The sequence below is a fragment of the Lithobates pipiens genome, unplaced genomic scaffold, assembly GCF_037356315.1.
Source record: "Lithobates pipiens isolate NorthernLeopardFrog02 unplaced genomic scaffold, aLitPip1_a1.2 Scaffold_18, whole genome shotgun sequence".
NCBI classification, from domain to species: domain Eukaryota; kingdom Metazoa; phylum Chordata; class Amphibia; order Anura; family Ranidae; genus Lithobates; species Lithobates pipiens.
The window spans coordinates 580,652,318-580,672,177 of NW_027507758.1; the positions used below are offsets into that span (position 1 = coordinate 580,652,318).

A 19,860-nucleotide genomic window follows, 5' to 3' on the forward strand; every position below is an offset into this window, starting at 1 on the left:
ATGCTTACGCTGAGAGCTTTGGACTCGTTGAATCACCTGAATCAGGTTCAACTTCTCTTTGTGTGCGAAAGAAAGGCCTTTGGGCCCGCACGCAAGCAAATATCGATTGGCATAGGAAAGGGCAACGTAGCAGAGGATGGTTTCGATCCATCGACCTCTGGGTTATGGGCCCAGCACGCTTCCGCTGCGCCACTCTGCTCTTGTCGCTGACCAACCTCAACAACCACATGTGGATGTAGTTTGCCAGCGATTCCCACGGGGAGTGGGTCCATGTGGCAAAGTCACAATGTAGACGACTAGGCGTTTCCATTGATTTTCGACCAGCGAATCCCAAGTCAAGCGTGGGCGAGAGCTGGACTCTCCTAGACCAGCTGAGCGAGGGTGGTGGCAAGTGGCCCGGCGTGGAGCATTGGTGGTTCAGTGGTAGAATTCTCGCCTGCCACGCGGGAGGCCCGGGTTCGATTCCCGGCCAATGCAATTATGGGCTCTTTGTGTTTGCAGCGCTCTCCCCCAATTTCCAGCCCCGTGGAGTGCATCAAGGCACAAGGTGTTTCTTGTCGAGAATGTACTAGGCGGTGTGAGTGCTTTTTGAAACCAGCCTTCTCCCAATTACATCATTGAAACCCATGGGGCCATACCTCTGAAGGGGCTCAGTTGTCAAAGGTCGTAGGAGGGAAAAAAAAGGGGGGTGCAAACCTTCTACGCTAGGAAAGCGGGTGGCTCTCCTGGTGTCTAGCGGCCAGAGCAGGTTGTGGATTTCGCAAAACTGACTATATTTTACACATAGCCCAGGAGAGGACAGGGATCAGCCATAGCGCAAGCAACACACTCGAGCAAAGGGGGATTAGCTCAAGTGGCAGAGCGCTCGCTTTGCATGCGAGAGGTAGCGGGATCGATGCCCGCATTCTCCAAACGCAGCTTTCCTGGTTTCACGGGAGGCACCTTGCTTTTGTGTTTGATGTTGAAGCTTGGAACCGAGCGCCGTGAGCAACATGGGAAGCCGGAGTGCTCCTCATAACATGTGCCAAGGCATTGCCACGTTTTTGTGGTGGCATCTGTGGCTTCAGCCAAAGTCACGTAGGCAGTATTGGACAAAAGCAATCAATTAAAGAAAGCACGACCAGGCTTCCATGGCCAAGAGACAATATTCCATTAGGGGGAAAGGTGCCAGTGCCATGCTTACGCTGAGAGCTTTGGACTCGTTGAATCACCTGAATCAGGTTCAACTTCTCTTTGTGTGCGAAAGAAAGGCCTTTGGGCCCGCAAGCAAATATCGATTGGCATAGGAAAAGGCAACGTAGCAGAGGATGGTTTCGATCCATCGACCTCTGGGTTATGGGCCCAGCACGCTTCCGCTGCGCCACTCTGCTCTTGTCGCTGACCATCCTCATGGATTTCGACAAGCGAATCCCAAGTCAAGCGTGGGCGAGAGCTGGACTCTCCTAGGCCAGCTGAGCGAGGGTGGTGGCGCCTGGCCCGGCGTGGAGCATTGGTGGTTCAGTGGTAGAATTCTCGCCTGCCACGCGGGAGGCCCGGGTTCGATTCCCGGCCAATGCAATTATGGGCTCTTGGTGTTTGTAGCTCTCTCCCCCAATTTCCAGCCCCATGGAATGCCTCAAGGCACAAGGTGTTTCTTGTCGAGAATGTATTAGGCGGTGTGAGTGCTTTTTGAAACCACCTTCTCCCAATGACATCATTGAAACCCATGGGGCCATACTTCAGAAGGGGCTCAGTTGTCCAAGGTCTTGGGGGAGTGGCTCTCCTGGTGTCTAGCGGCCAGAGCAAGTTGTGGATTTAGCAAAACTGCCTATAGTTTACACATAGCCCAGGAGAGGACAGGGATCAGCCATAGCACAAGCAACAACCTCAAGCAAAGGGGGATTAGCTCAAATGGTAGAGCGCTCGCTTAGCATGCGAGAGGTAGCGGGATCGATGCCCGCATTCTCCAAATGCAGCTTTCCTGATTTGCCAGGAGACACCTTGCTTTTGTGTTTGATGTTGAAGCTTGGAACCGAGCGCCGTGAGCAACATGGGAAGCCGGAGTCCTCCTCATAACGCGTGCCAAGGCGTTGCCACGTTTTTGTGGTGGCAACTGTGGCTTCAGCCAAAGTCACGTAGGCAGTGTTGGACAAAAGCAATCTAGTAAACAAAGCACGAGCAGGCCTCCATGGCCAAGAGACAATATTTCATTAGCGCAAAAGGTGCCAGTGCCATGCTTACGCTGAGAGCTTTGGACTCGTTGAATCACCTGAATCAGGTTCAACTTCTCTTTGTGTGCGAAAGAAAGGCCTTTGGGCCCACACGCAAGCAAATATCGATTGGCATAGGAAAGGGCAACGTAGCAGAGGATGGTTTCGATCCATCAACCTCTGGGTTATGGGCCCAGCACGCTTCCGCTGCGCCACTCTGCTCTTGTCGCTGACCAACCTCAACAACCACATGTGGATGTAGTTTGCCAGCGATTCCCACGGGGAGTGGGTCCATGTGGCAAAGTCACAATGTAGACGACTAGGCGTTTCCATTGATTTTCGACCAGCGAATCCCAAGTCAAGCGTGGGCGAGAGCTGGACTCTCCTAGACCAGCTGAGCGAGGGTGGTGGCAAGTGGCCCGGCGTGGAGCATTGGTGGTTCAGTGGTAGAATTCTCGCCTGCCACGCGGGAGGCCCGGGTTCGATTCCCGGCCAATGCAATTATGGGCTCTTTGTGTTTGCAGCGCTCTCCCCCAATTTCCAGCCCCGTGGAGTGCATCAAGGCACAAGGTGTTTCTTGTCGAGAATGTACTAGGCGGTGTGAGTGCTTTTTGAAACCAGCCTTCTCCCAATTACATCATTGAAACCCATGGGGCCATACCTCTGAAGGGGCTCAGTTGTCAAAGGTCTTAGGAGGGAAAAAAAAGGGGGGTGCAAACCTTCTACGCTAGGAAAGCGGGTGGCTCTCCTGGTGTCTAGCGGCCAGAGCAGGTTGTGGATTTCGCAAAACTGACTATATTTTACACATAGCCCAGGAGAGGACAGGGATCAGCCATAGCGCAAGCAACACACTCGAGCAAAGGGGGATTAGCTCAAGTGGCAGAGCGCTCGCTTTGCATGCGAGAGGTAGCGGGATCGATGCCCGCATTCTCCAAACGCAGCTTTCCTGGTTTCACGGGAGGCACCTTGCTTTTGTGTTTGATGTTGAAGCTTGGAACCGAGCGCCGTGAGCAACATGGGAAGCCGGAGTGCTCCTCATAACATGTGCCAAGGCATTGCCACGTTTTTGTGGTGGCATCTGTGGCTTCAGCCAAAGTCACGTAGGCAGTATTGGACAAAAGCAATCAATTAAAGAAAGCACGACCAGGCTTCCATGGCCAAGAGACAATATTCCATTAGGGGGAAAGGTGCCAGTGCCATGCTTACGCTGAGAGCTTTGGACTCGTTGAATCACCTGAATCAGGTTCAACTTCTCTTTGTGTGCGAAAGAAAGGCCTTTGGGCCCGCAAGCAAATATCGATTGGCATAGGAAAAGGCAACGTAGCAGAGGATGGTTTCGATCCATCGACCTCTGGGTTATGGGCCCAGCACGCTTCCGCTGCGCCACTCTGCTCTTGTCGCTGACCATCCTCATGGATTTCGACAAGCGAATCCCAAGTCAAGCGTGGGCGAGAGCTGGACTCTCCTAGGCCAGCTGAGCGAGGGTGGTGGCGCCTGGCCCGGCGTGGAGCATTGGTGGTTCAGTGGTAGAATTCTCGCCTGCCACGCGGGAGGCCCGGGTTCGATTCCCGGCCAATGCAATTATGGGCTCTTGGTGTTTGTAGCTCTCTCCCCCAATTTCCAGCCCCATGGAATGCCTCAAGGCACAAGGTGTTTCTTGTCGAGAATGTATTAGGCGGTGTGAGTGCTTTTTGAAACCACCTTCTCCCAATGACATCATTGAAACCCATGGGGCCATACTTCAGAAGGGGCTCAGTTGTCCAAGGTCTTGGGGGAGTGGCTCTCCTGGTGTCTAGCGGCCAGAGCAAGTTGTGGATTTAGCAAAACTGCCTATAGTTTACACATAGCCCAGGAGAGGACAGGGATCAGCCATAGCACAAGCAACAACCTCAAGCAAAGGGGGATTAGCTCAAATGGTAGAGCGCTCGCTTAGCATGCGAGAGGTAGCGGGGTCGATGCCCGCATTCTCCAAATGCAGCTTTCCTGATTTGCCAGGAGACACCTTGCTTTTGTGTTTGATGTTGAAGCTTGGAACCGAGCGCCGTGAGCAACATGGGAAGCCGGAGTCCTCCTCATAACGCGTGCCAAGGCGTTGCCACGTTTTTGTGGTGGCAACTGTGGCTTCAGCCAAAGTCACGTAGGCAGTGTTGGACAAAAGCAATCTAGTAAACAAAGCACGAGCAGGCCTCCATGGCCAAGAGACAATATTTCATTAGCGCAAAAGGTGCCAGTGCCATGCTTACGCTGAGAGCTTTGGACTCGTTGAATCACCTGAATCAGGTTCAACTTCTCTTTGTGTGCGAAAGAAAGGCCTTTGGGCCCGCACGCAAGCAAATATCGATTGGCATAGGAAAGGGCAACGTAGCAGAGGATGGTTTCGATCCATCGACCTCTGGGTTATGGGCCCAGCACGCTTCCGCTGCGCCACTCTGCTCTTGTCGCTGACCAACCTCAACAACCACATGTGGATGTAGTTTGCCAGCGATTCCCACGGGGAGTGGGTCCATGTGGCAAAGTCACAATGTAGACGACTAGGCGTTTCCATTGATTTTCGACCAGCGAATCCCAAGTCAAGCGTGGGCGAGAGCTGGACTCTCCTAGACCAGCTGAGCGAGGGTGGTGGCAAGTGGCCCGGCGTGGAGCATTGGTGGTTCAGTGGTAGAATTCTCGCCTGCCACGCGGGAGGCCCGGGTTCGATTCCCGGCCAATGCAATTATGGGCTCTTTGTGTTTGCAGCGCTCTCCCCCAATTTCCAGCCCCGTGGAGTGCATCAAGGCACAAGGTGTTTCTTGTCGAGAATGTACTAGGCGGTGTGAGTGCTTTTTGAAACCAGCCTTCTCCCAATTACATCATTGAAACCCATGGGGCCATACCTCTGAAGGGGCTCAGTTGTCAAAGGTCGTAGGAGGGAAAAAAAAGGGGGGTGCAAACCTTCTACGCTAGGAAAGCGGGTGGCTCTCCTGGTGTCTAGCGGCCAGAGCAGGTTGTGGATTTCGCAAAACTGACTATATTTTACACATAGCCCAGGAGAGGACAGGGATCAGCCATAGCGCAAGCAACACACTCGAGCAAAGGGGGATTAGCTCAAGTGGCAGAGCGCTCGCTTTGCATGCGAGAGGTAGCGGGATCGATGCCCGCATTCTCCAAACGCAGCTTTCCTGGTTTCACGGGAGGCACCTTGCTTTTGTGTTTGATGTTGAAGCTTGGAACCGAGCGCCGTGAGCAACATGGGAAGCCGGAGTGCTCCTCATAACATGTGCCAAGGCATTGCCACGTTTTTGTGGTGGCATCTGTGGCTTCAGCCAAAGTCACGTAGGCAGTATTGGACAAAAGCAATCAATTAAAGAAAGCACGACCAGGCTTCCATGGCCAAGAGACAATATTCCATTAGGGGGAAAGGTGCCAGTGCCATGCTTACGCTGAGAGCTTTGGACTCGTTGAATCACCTGAATCAGGTTCAACTTCTCTTTGTGTGCGAAAGAAAGGCCTTTGGGCCCGCAAGCAAATATCGATTGGCATAGGAAAAGGCAACGTAGCAGAGGATGGTTTCGATCCATCGACCTCTGGGTTATGGGCCCAGCACGCTTCCGCTGCGCCACTCTGCTCTTGTCGCTGGCCATCCTCATGGATTTCGACAAGCGAATCCCAAGTCAAGCGTGGGCGAGAGCTGGACTCTCCTAGGCCAGCTGAGCGAGGGTGGTGGCGCCTGGCCCGGCGTGGAGCATTGGTGGTTCAGTGGTAGAATTCTCGCCTGCCACGCGGGAGGCCCGGGTTCGATTCCCGGCCAATGCAATTATGGGCTCTTGGTGTTTGTAGCTCTCTCCCCCAATTTCCAGCCCCATGGAATGCCTCAAGGCACAAGGTGTTTCTTGTCGAGAATGTATTAGGCGGTGTGAGTGCTTTTTGAAACCACCTTCTCCCAATGACATCATTGAAACCCATGGGGCCATACTTCAGAAGGGGCTCAGTTGTCCAAGGTCTTGGGGGAGTGGCTCTCCTGGTGTCTAGCGGCCAGAGCAAGTTGTGGATTTAGCAAAACTGCCTATAGTTTACACATAGCCCAGGAGAGGACAGGGATCAGCCATAGCACAAGCAACAACCTCAAGCAAAGGGGGATTAGCTCAAATGGTAGAGCGCTCGCTTAGCATGCGAGAGGTAGCGGGATCGATGCCCGCATTCTCCAAATGCAGCTTTCCTGATTTGCCAGGAGACACCTTGCTTTTGTGTTTGATGTTGAAGCTTGGAACCGAGCGCCGTGAGCAACATGGGAAGCCGGAGTCCTCCTCATAACGCGTGCCAAGGCGTTGCCACGTTTTTGTGGTGGCAACTGTGGCTTCAGCCAAAGTCACGTAGGCAGTGTTGGACAAAAGCAATCTAGTAAACAAAGCACGAGCAGGCCTCCATGGCCAAGAGACAATATTTCATTAGCGCAAAAGGTGCCAGTGCCATGCTTACGCTGAGAGCTTTGGACTCGTTGAATCACCTGAATCAGGTTCAACTTCTCTTTGTGTGCGAAAGAAAGGCCTTTGGGCCCGCACGCAAGCAAATATCGATTGGCATAGGAAAGGGCAACGTAGCAGAGGATGGTTTCGATCCATCGACCTCTGGGTTATGGGCCCAGCACGCTTCCGCTGCGCCACTCTGCTCTTGTCGCTGACCAACCTCAACAACCACATGTGGATGTAGTTTGCCAGCGATTCCCACGGGGAGTGGGTCCATGTGGCAAAGTCACAATGTAGACGACTAGGCGTTTCCATTGATTTTCGACCAGCGAATCCCAAGTCAAGCGTGGGCGAGAGCTGGACTCTCCTAGACCAGCTGAGCGAGGGTGGTGGCAAGTGGCCCGGCGTGGAGCATTGGTGGTTCAGTGGTAGAATTCTCGCCTGCCACGCGGGAGGCCCGGGTTCGATTCCCGGCCAATGCAATTATGGGCTCTTTGTGTTTGCAGCGCTCTCCCCCAATTTCCAGCCCCGTGGAGTGCATCAAGGCACAAGGTGTTTCTTGTCGAGAATGTACTAGGCGGTGTGAGTGCTTTTTGAAACCAGCCTTCTCCCAATTACATCATTGAAACCCATGGGGCCATACCTCTGAAGGGGCTCAGTTGTCAAAGGTCGTAGGAGGGAAAAAAAAGGGGGGTGCAAACCTTCTACGCTAGGAAAGCGGGTGGCTCTCCTGGTGTCTAGCGGCCAGAGCAGGTTGTGGATTTCGCAAAACTGACTATATTTTACACATAGCCCAGGAGAGGACAGGGATCAGCCATAGCGCAAGCAACACACTCGAGCAAAGGGGGATTAGCTCAAGTGGCAGAGCGCTCGCTTTGCATGCGAGAGGTAGCGGGATTGATGCCCGCATTCTCCAAACGCAGCTTTCCTGGTTTCACGGGAGGCACCTTGCTTTTGTGTTTGATGTTGAAGCTTGGAACCGAGCGCCGTGAGCAACATGGGAAGCCGGAGTGCTCCTCATAACATGTGCCAAGGCATTGCCACGTTTTTGTGGTGGCATCTGTGGCTTCAGCCAAAGTCACGTAGGCAGTATTGGACAAAAGCAATCAATTAAAGAAAGCACGACCAGGCTTCCATGGCCAAGAGACAATATTCCATTAGGGGGAAAGGTGCCAGTGCCATGCTTACGCTGAGAGCTTTGGACTCGTTGAATCACCTGAATCAGGTTCAACTTCTCTTTGTGTGCGAAAGAAAGGCCTTTGGGCCCGCAAGCAAATATCGATTGGCATAGGAAAAGGCAACGTAGCAGAGGATGGTTTCGATCCATCGACCTCTGGGTTATGGGCCCAGCACGCTTCCGCTGCGCCACTCTGCTCTTGTCGCTGGCCATCCTCATGGATTTCGACAAGCGAATCCCAAGTCAAGCGTGGGCGAGAGCTGGACTCTCCTAGGCCAGCTGAGCGAGGGTGGTGGCGCCTGGCCCGGCGTGGAGCATTGGTGGTTCAGTGGTAGAATTCTCGCCTGCCACGCGGGAGGCCCGGGTTCGATTCCCGGCCAATGCAATTATGGGCTCTTGGTGTTTGTAGCTCTCTCCCCCAATTTCCAGCCCCATGGAATGCCTCAAGGCACAAGGTGTTTCTTGTCGAGAATGTATTAGGCGGTGTGAGTGCTTTTTGAAACCACCTTCTCCCAATGACATCATTGAAACCCATGGGGCCATACTTCAGAAGGGGCTCAGTTGTCCAAGGTCTTGGGGGAGTGGCTCTCCTGGTGTCTAGCGGCCAGAGCAAGTTGTGGATTTAGCAAAACTGCCTATAGTTTACACATAGCCCAGGAGAGGACAGGGATCAGCCATAGCACAAGCAACAACCTCAAGCAAAGGGGGATTAGCTCAAATGGTAGAGCGCTCGCTTAGCATGCGAGAGGTAGCGGGATCGATGCCCGCATTCTCCAAATGCAGCTTTCCTGATTTGCCAGGAGACACCTTGCTTTTGTGTTTGATGTTGAAGCTTGGAACCGAGCGCCGTGAGCAACATGGGAAGCCGGAGTCCTCCTCATAACGCGTGCCAAGGCGTTGCCACGTTTTTGTGGTGGCAACTGTGGCTTCAGCCAAAGTCACGTAGGCAGTGTTGGACAAAAGCAATCTAGTAAACAAAGCACGAGCAGGCCTCCATGGCCAAGAGACAATATTTCATTAGCGCAAAAGGTGCCAGTGCCATGCTTACGCTGAGAGCTTTGGACTCGTTGAATCACCTGAATCAGGTTCAACTTCTCTTTGTGTGCGAAAGAAAGGCCTTTGGGCCCGCACGCAAGCAAATATCGATTGGCATAGGAAAGGGCAACGTAGCAGAGGATGGTTTCGATCCATCGACCTCTGGGTTATGGGCCCAGCACGCTTCCGCTGCGCCACTCTGCTCTTGTCGCTGACCAACCTCAACAACCACATGTGGATGTAGTTTGCCAGCGATTCCCACGGGGAGTGGGTCCATGTGGCAAAGTCACAATGTAGACGACTAGGCGTTTCCATTGATTTTCGACCAGCGAATCCCAAGTCAAGCGTGGGCGAGAGCTGGACTCTCCTAGACCAGCTGAGCGAGGGTGGTGGCAAGTGGCCCGGCGTGGAGCATTGGTGGTTCAGTGGTAGAATTCTCGCCTGCCACGCGGGAGGCCCGGGTTCGATTCCCGGCCAATGCAATTATGGGCTCTTTGTGTTTGCAGCGCTCTCCCCCAATTTCCAGCCCCGTGGAGTGCATCAAGGCACAAGGTGTTTCTTGTCGAGAATGTACTAGGCGGTGTGAGTGCTTTTTGAAACCAGCCTTCTCCCAATTACATCATTGAAACCCATGGGGCCATACCTCTGAAGGGGCTCAGTTGTCAAAGGTCGTAGGAGGGAAAAAAAAGGGGGGTGCAAACCTTCTACGCTAGGAAAGCGGGTGGCTCTCCTGGTGTCTAGCGGCCAGAGCAGGTTGTGGATTTCGCAAAACTGACTATATTTTACACATAGCCCAGGAGAGGACAGGGATCAGCCATAGCGCAAGCAACACACTCGAGCAAAGGGGGATTAGCTCAAGTGGCAGAGCGCTCGCTTTGCATGCGAGAGGTAGCGGGATCGATGCCCGCATTCTCCAAACGCAGCTTTCCTGGTTTCACGGGAGGCACCTTGCTTTTGTGTTTGATGTTGAAGCTTGGAACCGAGCGCCGTGAGCAACATGGGAAGCCGGAGTGCTCCTCATAACATGTGCCAAGGCATTGCCACGTTTTTGTGGTGGCATCTGTGGCTTCAGCCAAAGTCACGTAGGCAGTATTGGACAAAAGCAATCAATTAAAGAAAGCACGACCAGGCTTCCATGGCCAAGAGACAATATTCCATTAGGGGGAAAGGTGCCAGTGCCATGCTTACGCTGAGAGCTTTGGACTCGTTGAATCACCTGAATCAGGTTCAACTTCTCTTTGTGTGCGAAAGAAAGGCCTTTGGGCCCGCAAGCAAATATCGATTGGCATAGGAAAAGGCAACGTAGCAGAGGATGGTTTCGATCCATCGACCTCTGGGTTATGGGCCCAGCACGCTTCCGCTGCGCCACTCTGCTCTTGTCGCTGGCCATCCTCATGGATTTCGACAAGCGAATCCCAAGTCAAGCGTGGGCGAGAGCTGGACTCTCCTAGGCCAGCTGAGCGAGGGTGGTGGCGCCTGGCCCGGCGTGGAGCATTGGTGGTTCAGTGGTAGAATTCTCGCCTGCCACACGGGAGGCCCGGGTTCGATTCCCGGCCAATGCAATTATGGGCTCTTGGTGTTTGTAGCTCTCTCCCCCAATTTCCAGCCCCATGGAATGCCTCAAGGCACAAGGTGTTTCTTGTCGAGAATGTATTAGGCGGTGTGAGTGCTTTTTGAAACCACCTTCTCCCAATGACATCATTGAAACCCATGGGGCCATACTTCAGAAGGGGCTCAGTTGTCCAAGGTCTTGGGGGAGTGGCTCTCCTGGTGTCTAGCGGCCAGAGCAAGTTGTGGATTTAGCAAAACTGCCTATAGTTTACACATAGCCCAGGAGAGGACAGGGATCAGCCATAGCACAAGCAACAACCTCAAGCAAAGGGGGATTAGCTCAAATGGTAGAGCGCTCGCTTAGCATGCGAGAGGTAGCGGGATCGATGCCCGCATTCTCCAAATGCAGCTTTCCTGATTTGCCAGGAGACACCTTGCTTTTGTGTTTGATGTTGAAGCTTGGAACCGAGCGCCGTGAGCAACATGGGAAGCCGGAGTCCTCCTCATAACGCGTGCCAAGGCGTTGCCACGTTTTTGTGGTGGCAACTGTGGCTTCAGCCAAAGTCACGTAGGCAGTGTTGGACAAAAGCAATCTAGTAAACAAAGCACGAGCAGGCCTCCATGGCCAAGAGACAATATTTCATTAGCGCAAAAGGTGCCAGTGCCATGCTTACGCTGAGAGCTTTGGACTCGTTGAATCACCTGAATCAGGTTCAACTTCTCTTTGTGTGCGAAAGAAAGGCCTTTGGGCCCGCACGCAAGCAAATATCGATTGGCATAGGAAAGGGCAACGTAGCAGAGGATGGTTTCGATCCATCGACCTCTGGGTTATGGGCCCAGCACGCTTCCGCTGCGCCACTCTGCTCTTGTCGCTGACCAACCTCAACAACCACATGTGGATGTAGTTTGCCAGCGATTCCCACGGGGAGTGGGTCCATGTGGCAAAGTCACAATGTAGACGACTAGGCGTTTCCATTGATTTTCGACCAGCGAATCCCAAGTCAAGCGTGGGCGAGAGCTGGACTCTCCTAGACCAGCTGAGCGAGGGTGGTGGCAAGTGGCCCGGCGTGGAGCATTGGTGGTTCAGTGGTAGAATTCTCGCCTGCCACGCGGGAGGCCCTGGGTTCGTTTCCCGGCCAATGCAATTATGGGCTCTTTGTGTTTGCAGCGCTCTCCCCCAATTTCCAGCCCCGTGGAGTGCATCAAGGCACAAGGTGTTTCTTGTCGAGAATGTACTAGGCGGTGTGAGTGCTTTTTGAAACCAGCCTTCTCCCAATTACATCATTGAAACCCATGGGGCCATACCTCTGAAGGGGCTCAGTTGTCAAAGGTCGTAGGAGGGAAAAAAAAGGGGGGTGCAAACCTTCTACGCTAGGAAAGCGGGTGGCTCTCCTGGTGTCTAGCGGCCAGAGCAGGTTGTGGATTTCGCAAAACTGACTATATTTTACACATAGCCCAGGAGAGGACAGGGATCAGCCATAGCGCAAGCAACACACTCGAGCAAAGGGGGATTAGCTCAAGTGGCAGAGCGCTCGCTTTGCATGCGAGAGGTAGCGGGATCGATGCCCGCATTCTCCAAACGCAGCTTTCCTGGTTTCACGGGAGGCACCTTGCTTTTGTGTTTGATGTTGAAGCTTGGAACCGAGCGCCGTGAGCAACATGGGAAGCCGGAGTGCTCCTCATAACATGTGCCAAGGCATTGCCACGTTTTTGTGGTGGCATCTGTGGCTTCAGCCAAAGTCACGTAGGCAGTATTGGACAAAAGCAATCAATTAAAGAAAGCACGACCAGGCTTCCATGGCCAAGAGACAATATTCCATTAGGGGGAAAGGTGCCAGTGCCATGCTTACGCTGAGAGCTTTGGACTCGTTGAATCACCTGAATCAGGTTCAACTTCTCTTTGTGTGCGAAAGAAAGGCCTTTGGGCCCGCAAGCAAATATCGATTGGCATAGGAAAAGGCAACGTAGCAGAGGATGGTTTCGATCCATCGACCTCTGGGTTATGGGCCCAGCACGCTTCCGCTGCGCCACTCTGCTCTTGTCGCTGGCCATCCTCATGGATTTCGACAAGCGAATCCCAAGTCAAGCGTGGGCGAGAGCTGGACTCTCCTAGGCCAGCTGAGCGAGGGTGGTGGCGCCTGGCCCGGCGTGGAGCATTGGTGGTTCAGTGGTAGAATTCTCGCCTGCCACGCGGGAGGCCCGGGTTCGATTCCCGGCCAATGCAATTATGGGCTCTTGGTGTTTGTAGCTCTCTCCCCCAATTTCCAGCCCCATGGAATGCCTCAAGGCACAAGGTGTTTCTTGTCGAGAATGTATTAGGCGGTGTGAGTGCTTTTTGAAACCACCTTCTCCCAATGACATCATTGAAACCCATGGGGCCATACTTCAGAAGGGGCTCAGTTGTCCAAGGTCTTGGGGGAGTGGCTCTCCTGGTGTCTAGCGGCCAGAGCAAGTTGTGGATTTAGCAAAACTGCCTATAGTTTACACATAGCCCAGGAGAGGACAGGGATCAGCCATAGCACAAGCAACAACCTCAAGCAAAGGGGGATTAGCTCAAATGGTAGAGCACTCGCTTAGCATGCGAGAGGTAGCGGGATCGATGCCCGCATTCTCCAAATGCAGCTTTCCTGATTTGCCAGGAGACACCTTGCTTTTGTGTTTGATGTTGAAGCTTGGAACCGAGCGCCGTGAGCAACATGGGAAGCCGGAGTCCTCCTCATAACGCGTGCCAAGGCGTTGCCACGTTTTTGTGGTGGCAACTGTGGCTTCAGCCAAAGTCACGTAGGCAGTGTTGGACAAAAGCAATCTAGTAAACAAAGCACGAGCAGGCCTCCATGGCCAAGAGACAATATTTCATTAGCGCAAAAGGTGCCAGTGCCATGCTTACGCTGAGAGCTTTGGACTCGTTGAATCACCTGAATCAGGTTCAACTTCTCTTTGTGTGCGAAAGAAAGGCCTTTGGGCCCGCACGCAAGCAAATATCGATTGGCATAGGAAAGGGCAACGTAGCAGAGGATGGTTTCGATCCATCGACCTCTGGGTTATGGGCCCAGCACGCTTCCGCTGCGCCACTCTGCTCTTGTCGCTGACCAACCTCAACAACCACATGTGGATGTAGTTTGCCAGCGATTCCCACGGGGAGTGGGTCCATGTGGCAAAGTCACAATGTAGACGACTAGGCGTTTCCATTGATTTTCGACCAGCGAATCCCAAGTCAAGCGTGGGCGAGAGCTGGACTCTCCTAGACCAGCTGAGCGAGGGTGGTGGCAAGTGGCCCGGCGTGGAGCATTGGTGGTTCAGTGGTAGAATTCTCGCCTGCCACGCGGGAGGCCCGGGTTCGATTCCCGGCCAATGCAATTATGGGCTCTTTGTGTTTGCAGCGCTCTCCCCCAATTTCCAGCCCCGTGGAGTGCATCAAGGCACAAGGTGTTTCTTGTCGAGAATGTACTAGGCGGTGTGAGTGCTTTTTGAAACCAGCCTTCTCCCAATTACATCATTGAAACCCATGGGGCCATACCTCTGAAGGGGCTCAGTTGTCAAAGGTCGTAGGAGGGAAAAAAAAGGGGGGTGCAAACCTTCTACGCTAGGAAAGCGGGTGGCTCTCCTGGTGTCTAGCGGCCAGAGCAGGTTGTGGATTTCGCAAAACTGACTATATTTTACACATAGCCCAGGAGAGGACAGGGATCAGCCATAGCGCAAGCAACACACTCGAGCAAAGGGGGATTAGCTCAAGTGGCAGAGCGCTCGCTTTGCATGCGAGAGGTAGCGGGATCGATGCCCGCATTCTCCAAACGCAGCTTTCCTGGTTTCACGGGAGGCACCTTGCTTTTGTGTTTGATGTTGAAGCTTGGAACCGAGCGCCGTGAGCAACATGGGAAGCCGGAGTGCTCCTCATAACATGTGCCAAGGCATTGCCACGTTTTTGTGGTGGCATCTGTGGCTTCAGCCAAAGTCACGTAGGCAGTATTGGACAAAAGCAATCAATTAAAGAAAGCACGACCAGGCTTCCATGGCCAAGAGACAATATTCCATTAGGGGGAAAGGTGCCAGTGCCATGCTTACGCTGAGAGCTTTGGACTCGTTGAATCACCTGAATCAGGTTCAACTTCTCTTTGTGTGCGAAAGAAAGGCCTTTGGGCCCGCAAGCAAATATCGATTGGCATAGGAAAAGGCAACGTAGCAGAGGATGGTTTCGATCCATCGACCTCTGGGTTATGGGCCCAGCACGCTTCCGCTGCGCCACTCTGCTCTTGTCGCTGGCCATCCTCATGGATTTCGACAAGCGAATCCCAAGTCAAGCGTGGGCGAGAGCTGGACTCTCCTAGGCCAGCTGAGCGAGGGTGGTGGCGCCTGGCCCGGCGTGGAGCATTGGTGGTTCAGTGGTAGAATTCTCGCCTGCCACGCGGGAGGCCCGGGTTCGATTCCCGGCCAATGCAATTATGGGCTCTTGGTGTTTGTAGCTCTCTCCCCCAATTTCCAGCCCCATGGAATGCCTCAAGGCACAAGGTGTTTCTTGTCGAGAATGTATTAGGCGGTGTGAGTGCTTTTTGAAACCACCTTCTCCCAATGACATCATTGAAACCCATGGGGCCATACTTCAGAAGGGGCTCAGTTGTCCAAGGTCTTGGGGGAGTGGCTCTCCTGGTGTCTAGCGGCCAGAGCAAGTTGTGGATTTAGCAAAACTGCCTATAGTTTACACATAGCCCAGGAGAGGACAGGGATCAGCCATAGCACAAGCAACAACCTCAAGCAAAGGGGGATTAGCTCAAATGGTAGAGCGCTCGCTTAGCATGCGAGAGGTAGCGGGATTGATGCCCGCATTCTCCAAATGCAGCTTTCCTGATTTGCCAGGAGACACCTTGCTTTTGTGTTTGATGTTGAAGCTTGGAACCGAGCGCCGTGAGCAACATGGGAAGCCGGAGTCCTCCTCATAACGCGTGCCAAGGCGTTGCCACGTTTTTGTGGTGGCAACTGTGGCTTCAGCCAAAGTCACGTAGGCAGTGTTGGACAAAAGCAATCTAGTAAACAAAGCACGAGCAGGCCTCCATGGCCAAGAGACAATATTTCATTAGCGCAAAAGGTGCCAGTGCCATGCTTACGCTGAGAGCTTTGGACTCGTTGAATCACCTGAATCAGGTTCAACTTCTCTTTGTGTGCGAAAGAAAGGCCTTTGGGCCCGCACGCAAGCAAATATCGATTGGCATAGGAAAGGGCAACGTAGCAGAGGATGGTTTCGATCCATCGACCTCTGGGTTATGGGCCCAGCACGCTTCCGCTGCGCCACTCTGCTCTTGTCGCTGACCAACCTCAACAACCACATGTGGATGTAGTTTGCCAGCGATTCCCACGGGGAGTGGGTCCATGTGGCAAAGTCACAATGTAGACGACTAGGCGTTTCCATTGATTTTCGACCAGCGAATCCCAAGTCAAGCGTGGGCGAGAGCTGGACTCTCCTAGACCAGCTGAGCGAGGGTGGTGGCAAGTGGCCCGGCGTGGAGCATTGGTGGTTCAGTGGTAGAATTCTCGCCTGCCACGCGGGAGGCCCGGGTTCGATTCCCGGCCAATGCAATTATGGGCTCTTTGTGTTTGCAGCGCTCTCCCCCAATTTCCAGCCCCGTGGAGTGCATCAAGGCACAAGGTGTTTCTTGTCGAGAATGTACTAGGCGGTGTGAGTGCTTTTTGAAACCAGCCTTCTCCCAATTACATCATTGAAACCCATGGGGCCATACCTCTGAAGGGGCTCAGTTGTCAAAGGTCGTAGGAGGGAAAAAAAAGGGGGGTGCAAACCTTCTACGCTAGGAAAGCGGGTGGCTCTCCTGGTGTCTAGCGGCCAGAGCAGGTTGTGGATTTCGCAAAACTGACTATATTTTACACATAGCCCAGGAGAGGACAGGGATCAGCCATAGCGCAAGCAACACACTCGAGCAAAGGGGGATTAGCTCAAGTGGCAGAGCGCTCGCTTTGCATGCGAGAGGTAGCGGGATCGATGCCCGCATTCTCCAAACGCAGCTTTCCTGGTTTCACGGGAGGCACCTTGCTTTTGTGTTTGATGTTGAAGCTTGGAACCGAGCGCCGTGAGCAACATGGGAAGCCGGAGTGCTCCTCATAACATGTGCCAAGGCATTGCCACGTTTTTGTGGTGGCATCTGTGGCTTCAGCCAAAGTCACGTAGGCAGTATTGGACAAAAGCAATCAATTAAAGAAAGCACGACCAGGCTTCCATGGCCAAGAGACAATATTCCATTAGGGGGAAAGGTGCCAGTGCCATGCTTACGCTGAGAGCTTTGGACTCGTTGAATCACCTGAATCAGGTTCAACTTCTCTTTGTGTGCGAAAGAAAGGCCTTTGGGCCCGCAAGCAAATATCGATTGGCATAGGAAAAGGCAACGTAGCAGAGGATGGTTTCGATCCATCGACCTCTGGGTTATGGGCCCAGCACGCTTCCGCTGCGCCACTCTGCTCTTGTCGCTGGCCATCCTCATGGATTTCGACAAGCGAATCCCAAGTCAAGCGTGGGCGAGAGCTGGACTCTCCTAGGCCAGCTGAGCGAGGGTGGTGGCGCCTGGCCCGGCGTGGAGCATTGGTGGTTCAGTGGTAGAATTCTCGCCTGCCACGCGGGAGGCCCGGGTTCGATTCCCGGCCAATGCAATTATGGGCTCTTGGTGTTTGTAGCTCTCTCCCCCAATTTCCAGCCCCATGGAATGCCTCAAGGCACAAGGTGTTTCTTGTCGAGAATGTATTAGGCGGTGTGAGTGCTTTTTGAAACCACCTTCTCCCAATGACATCATTGAAACCCATGGGGCCATACTTCAGAAGGGGCTCAGTTGTCCAAGGTCTTGGGGGAGTGGCTCTCCTGGTGTCTAGCGGCCAGAGCAAGTTGTGGATTTAGCAAAACTGCCTATAGTTTACACATAGCCCAGGAGAGGACAGGGATCAGCCATAGCACAAGCAACAACCTCAAGCAAAGGGGGATTAGCTCAAATGGTAGAGCGCTCGCTTAGCATGCGAGAGGTAGCGGGATCGATGCCCGCATTCTCCAAATGCAGCTTTCCTGATTTGCCAGGAGACACCTTGCTTTTGTGTTTGATGTTGAAGCTTGGAACCGAGCGCCGTGAGCAACATGGGAAGCCGGAGTCCTCCTCATAACGCGTGCCAAGGCGTTGCCACGTTTTTGTGGTGGCAACTGTGGCTTCAGCCAAAGTCACGTAGGCAGTGTTGGACAAAAGCAATCTAGTAAACAAAGCACGAGCAGGCCTCCATGGCCAAGAGACAATATTTCATTAGCGCAAAAGGTGCCAGTGCCATGCTTACGCTGAGAGCTTTGGACTCGTTGAATCACCTGAATCAGGTTCAACTTCTCTTTGTGTGCGAAAGAAAGGCCTTTGGGCCCGCACGCAAGCAAATATCAATTGGCATAGGAAAGGGCAACGTAGCAGAGGATGGTTTCGATCCATCAACCTCTGGGTTATGGGCCCAGCACGCTTCCGCTGCGCCACTCTGCTCTTGTCGCTGACCAACCTCAACAACCACATGTGGATGTAGTTTGCCAGCGATTCCCACGGGGAGTGGGTCCATGTGGCAAAGTCACAATGTAGACGACTAGGCGTTTCCATTGATTTTCGACCAGCGAATCCCAAGTCAAGCGTGGGTGAGAGCTGGACTCTCCTAGACCAGCTGAGCGAGGGTGGTGGCAAGTGGCCCGGCGTGGAGCATTGGTGGTTCAGTGGTAGAATTCTCGCCTGCCACGCGGGAGGCCCGGGTTCGATTCCCGGCCAATGCAATTATGGGCTCTTTGTGTTTGCAGCGCTCTCCCCCAATTTCCAGCCCCGTGGAGTGCATCAAGGCACAAGGTGTTTCTTGTCGAGAATGTACTAGGCGGTGTGAGTGCTTTTTGAAACCAGCCTTCTCCCAATTACATCATTGAAACCCATGGGGCCATACCTCTGAAGGGGCTCAGTTGTCAAAGGTCGTAGGAGGGAAAAAAAAGGGGGGTGCAAACCTTCTACGCTAGGAAAGCGGGTGGCTCTCCTGGTGTCTAGCGGCCAGAGCAGGTTGTGGATTTCGCAAAACTGACTATATTTTACACATAGCCCAGGAGAGGACAGGGATCAGCCATAGCGCAAGCAACACACTCGAGCAAAGGGGGATTAGCTCAAGTGGCAGAGCGCTCGCTTTGCATGCGAGAGGTAGCGGGATCGATGCCCGCATTCTCCAAACGCAGCTTTCCTGGTTTCACGGGAGGCACCTTGCTTTTGTGTTTGATGTTGAAGCTTGGAACCGAGCGCCGTGAGCAACATGGGAAGCCGGAGTGCTCCTCATAACATGTGCCAAGGCATTGCCACGTTTTTGTGGTGGCATCTGTGGCTTCAGCCAAAGTCACGTAGGCAGTATTGGACAAAAGCAATCAATTAAAGAAAGCACGACCAGGCTTCCATGGCCAAGAGACAATATTCCATTAGGGGGAAAGGTGCCAGTGCCATGCTTACGCTGAGAGCTTTGGACTCGTTGAATCACCTGAATCAGGTTCAACTTCTCTTTGTGTGCGAAAGAAAGGCCTTTGGGCCCGCAAGCAAATATCGATTGGCATAGGAAAAGGCAACGTAGCAGAGGATGGTTTCGATCCATCGACCTCTGGGTTATGGGCCCAGCATGCTTCCGCTGCGCCACTCTGCTCTTGTCGCTGGCCATCCTCATGGATTTCGACAAGCGAATCCCAAGTCAAGCGTGGGCGAGAGCTGGACTCTCCTAGGCCAGCTGAGCGAGGGTGGTGGCGCCTGGCCCGGCGTGGAGCATTGGTGGTTCAGTGGTAGAATTCTCGCCTGCCACGCGGGAGGCCCGGGTTCGATTCCCGGCCAATGCAATTATGGGCTCTTGGTGTTTGTAGCTCTCTCCCCCAATTTCCAGCCCCATGGAATGCCTCAAGGCACAAGGTGTTTCTTGTCGAGAATGTATTAGGCGGTGTGAGTGCTTTTTGAAACCACCTTCTCCCAATGACATCATTGAAACCCATGGGGCCATACTTCAGAAGGGGCTCAGTTGTCCAAGGTCTTGGGGGAGTGGCTCTCCTGGTGTCTAGCGGCCAGAGCAAGTTGTGGATTTAGCAAAACTGCCTATAGTTTACACATAGCCCAGGAGAGGACAGGGATCAGCCATAGCACAAGCAACAACCTCAAGCAAAGGGGGATTAGCTCAAATGGTAGAGCGCTCGCTTAGCATGCGAGAGGTAGCGGGATCGATGCCCGCATTCTCCAAATGCAGCTTTCCTGATTTGCCAGGAGACACCTTGCTTTTGTGTTTGATGTTGAAGCTTGGAACCGAGCGCCGTGAGCAACATGGGAAGCCGGAGTCCTCCTCATAACGCGTGCCAAGGCGTTGCCACGTTTTTGTGGTGGCAACTGTGGCTTCAGCCAAAGTCACGTAGGCAGTGTTGGACAAAAGCAATCTAGTAAACAAAGCACGAGCAGGC

At 53.4% G+C, this 19,860-nt stretch overlaps 30 non-coding genes across 30 annotated transcripts; all 30 read left to right on the forward strand.

Moving 5' to 3' along the window:
* Nucleotides 1-406: 406 nt before the first annotated feature.
* Nucleotides 407-477, forward strand: TRNAG-GCC (transfer RNA glycine (anticodon GCC)). Its single transcript has one exon. It is a non-coding gene; the product is annotated as a tRNA-Gly (tRNA).
* Nucleotides 478-838: 361 nt separating this feature from the next.
* On the forward strand, nucleotides 839-911 carry TRNAA-UGC (transfer RNA alanine (anticodon UGC)). The gene has a single exon. It is a non-coding gene; the product is annotated as a tRNA-Ala (tRNA).
* A 575-nt stretch (nucleotides 912-1,486) lies between these two features.
* On the forward strand, nucleotides 1,487-1,557 carry TRNAG-GCC (transfer RNA glycine (anticodon GCC)). The gene has a single exon. It is a non-coding gene; the product is annotated as a tRNA-Gly (tRNA).
* A 318-nt stretch (nucleotides 1,558-1,875) lies between these two features.
* Nucleotides 1,876-1,948, forward strand: TRNAA-AGC (transfer RNA alanine (anticodon AGC)). The gene has a single exon. It is a non-coding gene; the product is annotated as a tRNA-Ala (tRNA).
* Nucleotides 1,949-2,618: 670 nt separating this feature from the next.
* TRNAG-GCC (transfer RNA glycine (anticodon GCC)) lies at nucleotides 2,619-2,689 on the forward strand. The gene has a single exon. It is a non-coding gene; the product is annotated as a tRNA-Gly (tRNA).
* A 361-nt stretch (nucleotides 2,690-3,050) lies between these two features.
* Nucleotides 3,051-3,123, forward strand: TRNAA-UGC (transfer RNA alanine (anticodon UGC)). Its single transcript has one exon. It is a non-coding gene; the product is annotated as a tRNA-Ala (tRNA).
* Nucleotides 3,124-3,698: 575 nt separating this feature from the next.
* TRNAG-GCC (transfer RNA glycine (anticodon GCC)) lies at nucleotides 3,699-3,769 on the forward strand. Its single transcript has one exon. It is a non-coding gene; the product is annotated as a tRNA-Gly (tRNA).
* A 1,061-nt stretch (nucleotides 3,770-4,830) lies between these two features.
* TRNAG-GCC (transfer RNA glycine (anticodon GCC)) lies at nucleotides 4,831-4,901 on the forward strand. The gene has a single exon. It is a non-coding gene; the product is annotated as a tRNA-Gly (tRNA).
* Nucleotides 4,902-5,262: 361 nt separating this feature from the next.
* Nucleotides 5,263-5,335, forward strand: TRNAA-UGC (transfer RNA alanine (anticodon UGC)). Its single transcript has one exon. It is a non-coding gene; the product is annotated as a tRNA-Ala (tRNA).
* A 575-nt stretch (nucleotides 5,336-5,910) lies between these two features.
* TRNAG-GCC (transfer RNA glycine (anticodon GCC)) lies at nucleotides 5,911-5,981 on the forward strand. The gene has a single exon. It is a non-coding gene; the product is annotated as a tRNA-Gly (tRNA).
* A 318-nt stretch (nucleotides 5,982-6,299) lies between these two features.
* Nucleotides 6,300-6,372, forward strand: TRNAA-AGC (transfer RNA alanine (anticodon AGC)). The gene has a single exon. It is a non-coding gene; the product is annotated as a tRNA-Ala (tRNA).
* Nucleotides 6,373-7,042: 670 nt separating this feature from the next.
* TRNAG-GCC (transfer RNA glycine (anticodon GCC)) lies at nucleotides 7,043-7,113 on the forward strand. Its single transcript has one exon. It is a non-coding gene; the product is annotated as a tRNA-Gly (tRNA).
* Nucleotides 7,114-8,122: 1,009 nt separating this feature from the next.
* Nucleotides 8,123-8,193, forward strand: TRNAG-GCC (transfer RNA glycine (anticodon GCC)). Its single transcript has one exon. It is a non-coding gene; the product is annotated as a tRNA-Gly (tRNA).
* Nucleotides 8,194-8,511: 318 nt separating this feature from the next.
* TRNAA-AGC (transfer RNA alanine (anticodon AGC)) lies at nucleotides 8,512-8,584 on the forward strand. The gene has a single exon. It is a non-coding gene; the product is annotated as a tRNA-Ala (tRNA).
* Nucleotides 8,585-9,254: 670 nt separating this feature from the next.
* On the forward strand, nucleotides 9,255-9,325 carry TRNAG-GCC (transfer RNA glycine (anticodon GCC)). Its single transcript has one exon. It is a non-coding gene; the product is annotated as a tRNA-Gly (tRNA).
* Nucleotides 9,326-9,686: 361 nt separating this feature from the next.
* Nucleotides 9,687-9,759, forward strand: TRNAA-UGC (transfer RNA alanine (anticodon UGC)). The gene has a single exon. It is a non-coding gene; the product is annotated as a tRNA-Ala (tRNA).
* A 964-nt stretch (nucleotides 9,760-10,723) lies between these two features.
* On the forward strand, nucleotides 10,724-10,796 carry TRNAA-AGC (transfer RNA alanine (anticodon AGC)). The gene has a single exon. It is a non-coding gene; the product is annotated as a tRNA-Ala (tRNA).
* Nucleotides 10,797-11,899: 1,103 nt separating this feature from the next.
* On the forward strand, nucleotides 11,900-11,972 carry TRNAA-UGC (transfer RNA alanine (anticodon UGC)). Its single transcript has one exon. It is a non-coding gene; the product is annotated as a tRNA-Ala (tRNA).
* Nucleotides 11,973-12,547: 575 nt separating this feature from the next.
* On the forward strand, nucleotides 12,548-12,618 carry TRNAG-GCC (transfer RNA glycine (anticodon GCC)). The gene has a single exon. It is a non-coding gene; the product is annotated as a tRNA-Gly (tRNA).
* Nucleotides 12,619-13,679: 1,061 nt separating this feature from the next.
* TRNAG-GCC (transfer RNA glycine (anticodon GCC)) lies at nucleotides 13,680-13,750 on the forward strand. Its single transcript has one exon. It is a non-coding gene; the product is annotated as a tRNA-Gly (tRNA).
* A 361-nt stretch (nucleotides 13,751-14,111) lies between these two features.
* TRNAA-UGC (transfer RNA alanine (anticodon UGC)) lies at nucleotides 14,112-14,184 on the forward strand. Its single transcript has one exon. It is a non-coding gene; the product is annotated as a tRNA-Ala (tRNA).
* Nucleotides 14,185-14,759: 575 nt separating this feature from the next.
* On the forward strand, nucleotides 14,760-14,830 carry TRNAG-GCC (transfer RNA glycine (anticodon GCC)). The gene has a single exon. It is a non-coding gene; the product is annotated as a tRNA-Gly (tRNA).
* Nucleotides 14,831-15,891: 1,061 nt separating this feature from the next.
* On the forward strand, nucleotides 15,892-15,962 carry TRNAG-GCC (transfer RNA glycine (anticodon GCC)). The gene has a single exon. It is a non-coding gene; the product is annotated as a tRNA-Gly (tRNA).
* Nucleotides 15,963-16,323: 361 nt separating this feature from the next.
* On the forward strand, nucleotides 16,324-16,396 carry TRNAA-UGC (transfer RNA alanine (anticodon UGC)). The gene has a single exon. It is a non-coding gene; the product is annotated as a tRNA-Ala (tRNA).
* Nucleotides 16,397-16,971: 575 nt separating this feature from the next.
* Nucleotides 16,972-17,042, forward strand: TRNAG-GCC (transfer RNA glycine (anticodon GCC)). The gene has a single exon. It is a non-coding gene; the product is annotated as a tRNA-Gly (tRNA).
* A 318-nt stretch (nucleotides 17,043-17,360) lies between these two features.
* On the forward strand, nucleotides 17,361-17,433 carry TRNAA-AGC (transfer RNA alanine (anticodon AGC)). Its single transcript has one exon. It is a non-coding gene; the product is annotated as a tRNA-Ala (tRNA).
* A 670-nt stretch (nucleotides 17,434-18,103) lies between these two features.
* Nucleotides 18,104-18,174, forward strand: TRNAG-GCC (transfer RNA glycine (anticodon GCC)). The gene has a single exon. It is a non-coding gene; the product is annotated as a tRNA-Gly (tRNA).
* Nucleotides 18,175-18,535: 361 nt separating this feature from the next.
* On the forward strand, nucleotides 18,536-18,608 carry TRNAA-UGC (transfer RNA alanine (anticodon UGC)). The gene has a single exon. It is a non-coding gene; the product is annotated as a tRNA-Ala (tRNA).
* Nucleotides 18,609-19,183: 575 nt separating this feature from the next.
* Nucleotides 19,184-19,254, forward strand: TRNAG-GCC (transfer RNA glycine (anticodon GCC)). The gene has a single exon. It is a non-coding gene; the product is annotated as a tRNA-Gly (tRNA).
* A 318-nt stretch (nucleotides 19,255-19,572) lies between these two features.
* TRNAA-AGC (transfer RNA alanine (anticodon AGC)) lies at nucleotides 19,573-19,645 on the forward strand. The gene has a single exon. It is a non-coding gene; the product is annotated as a tRNA-Ala (tRNA).
* The last annotated feature ends 215 nt before the right edge of the window (nucleotides 19,646-19,860 follow it).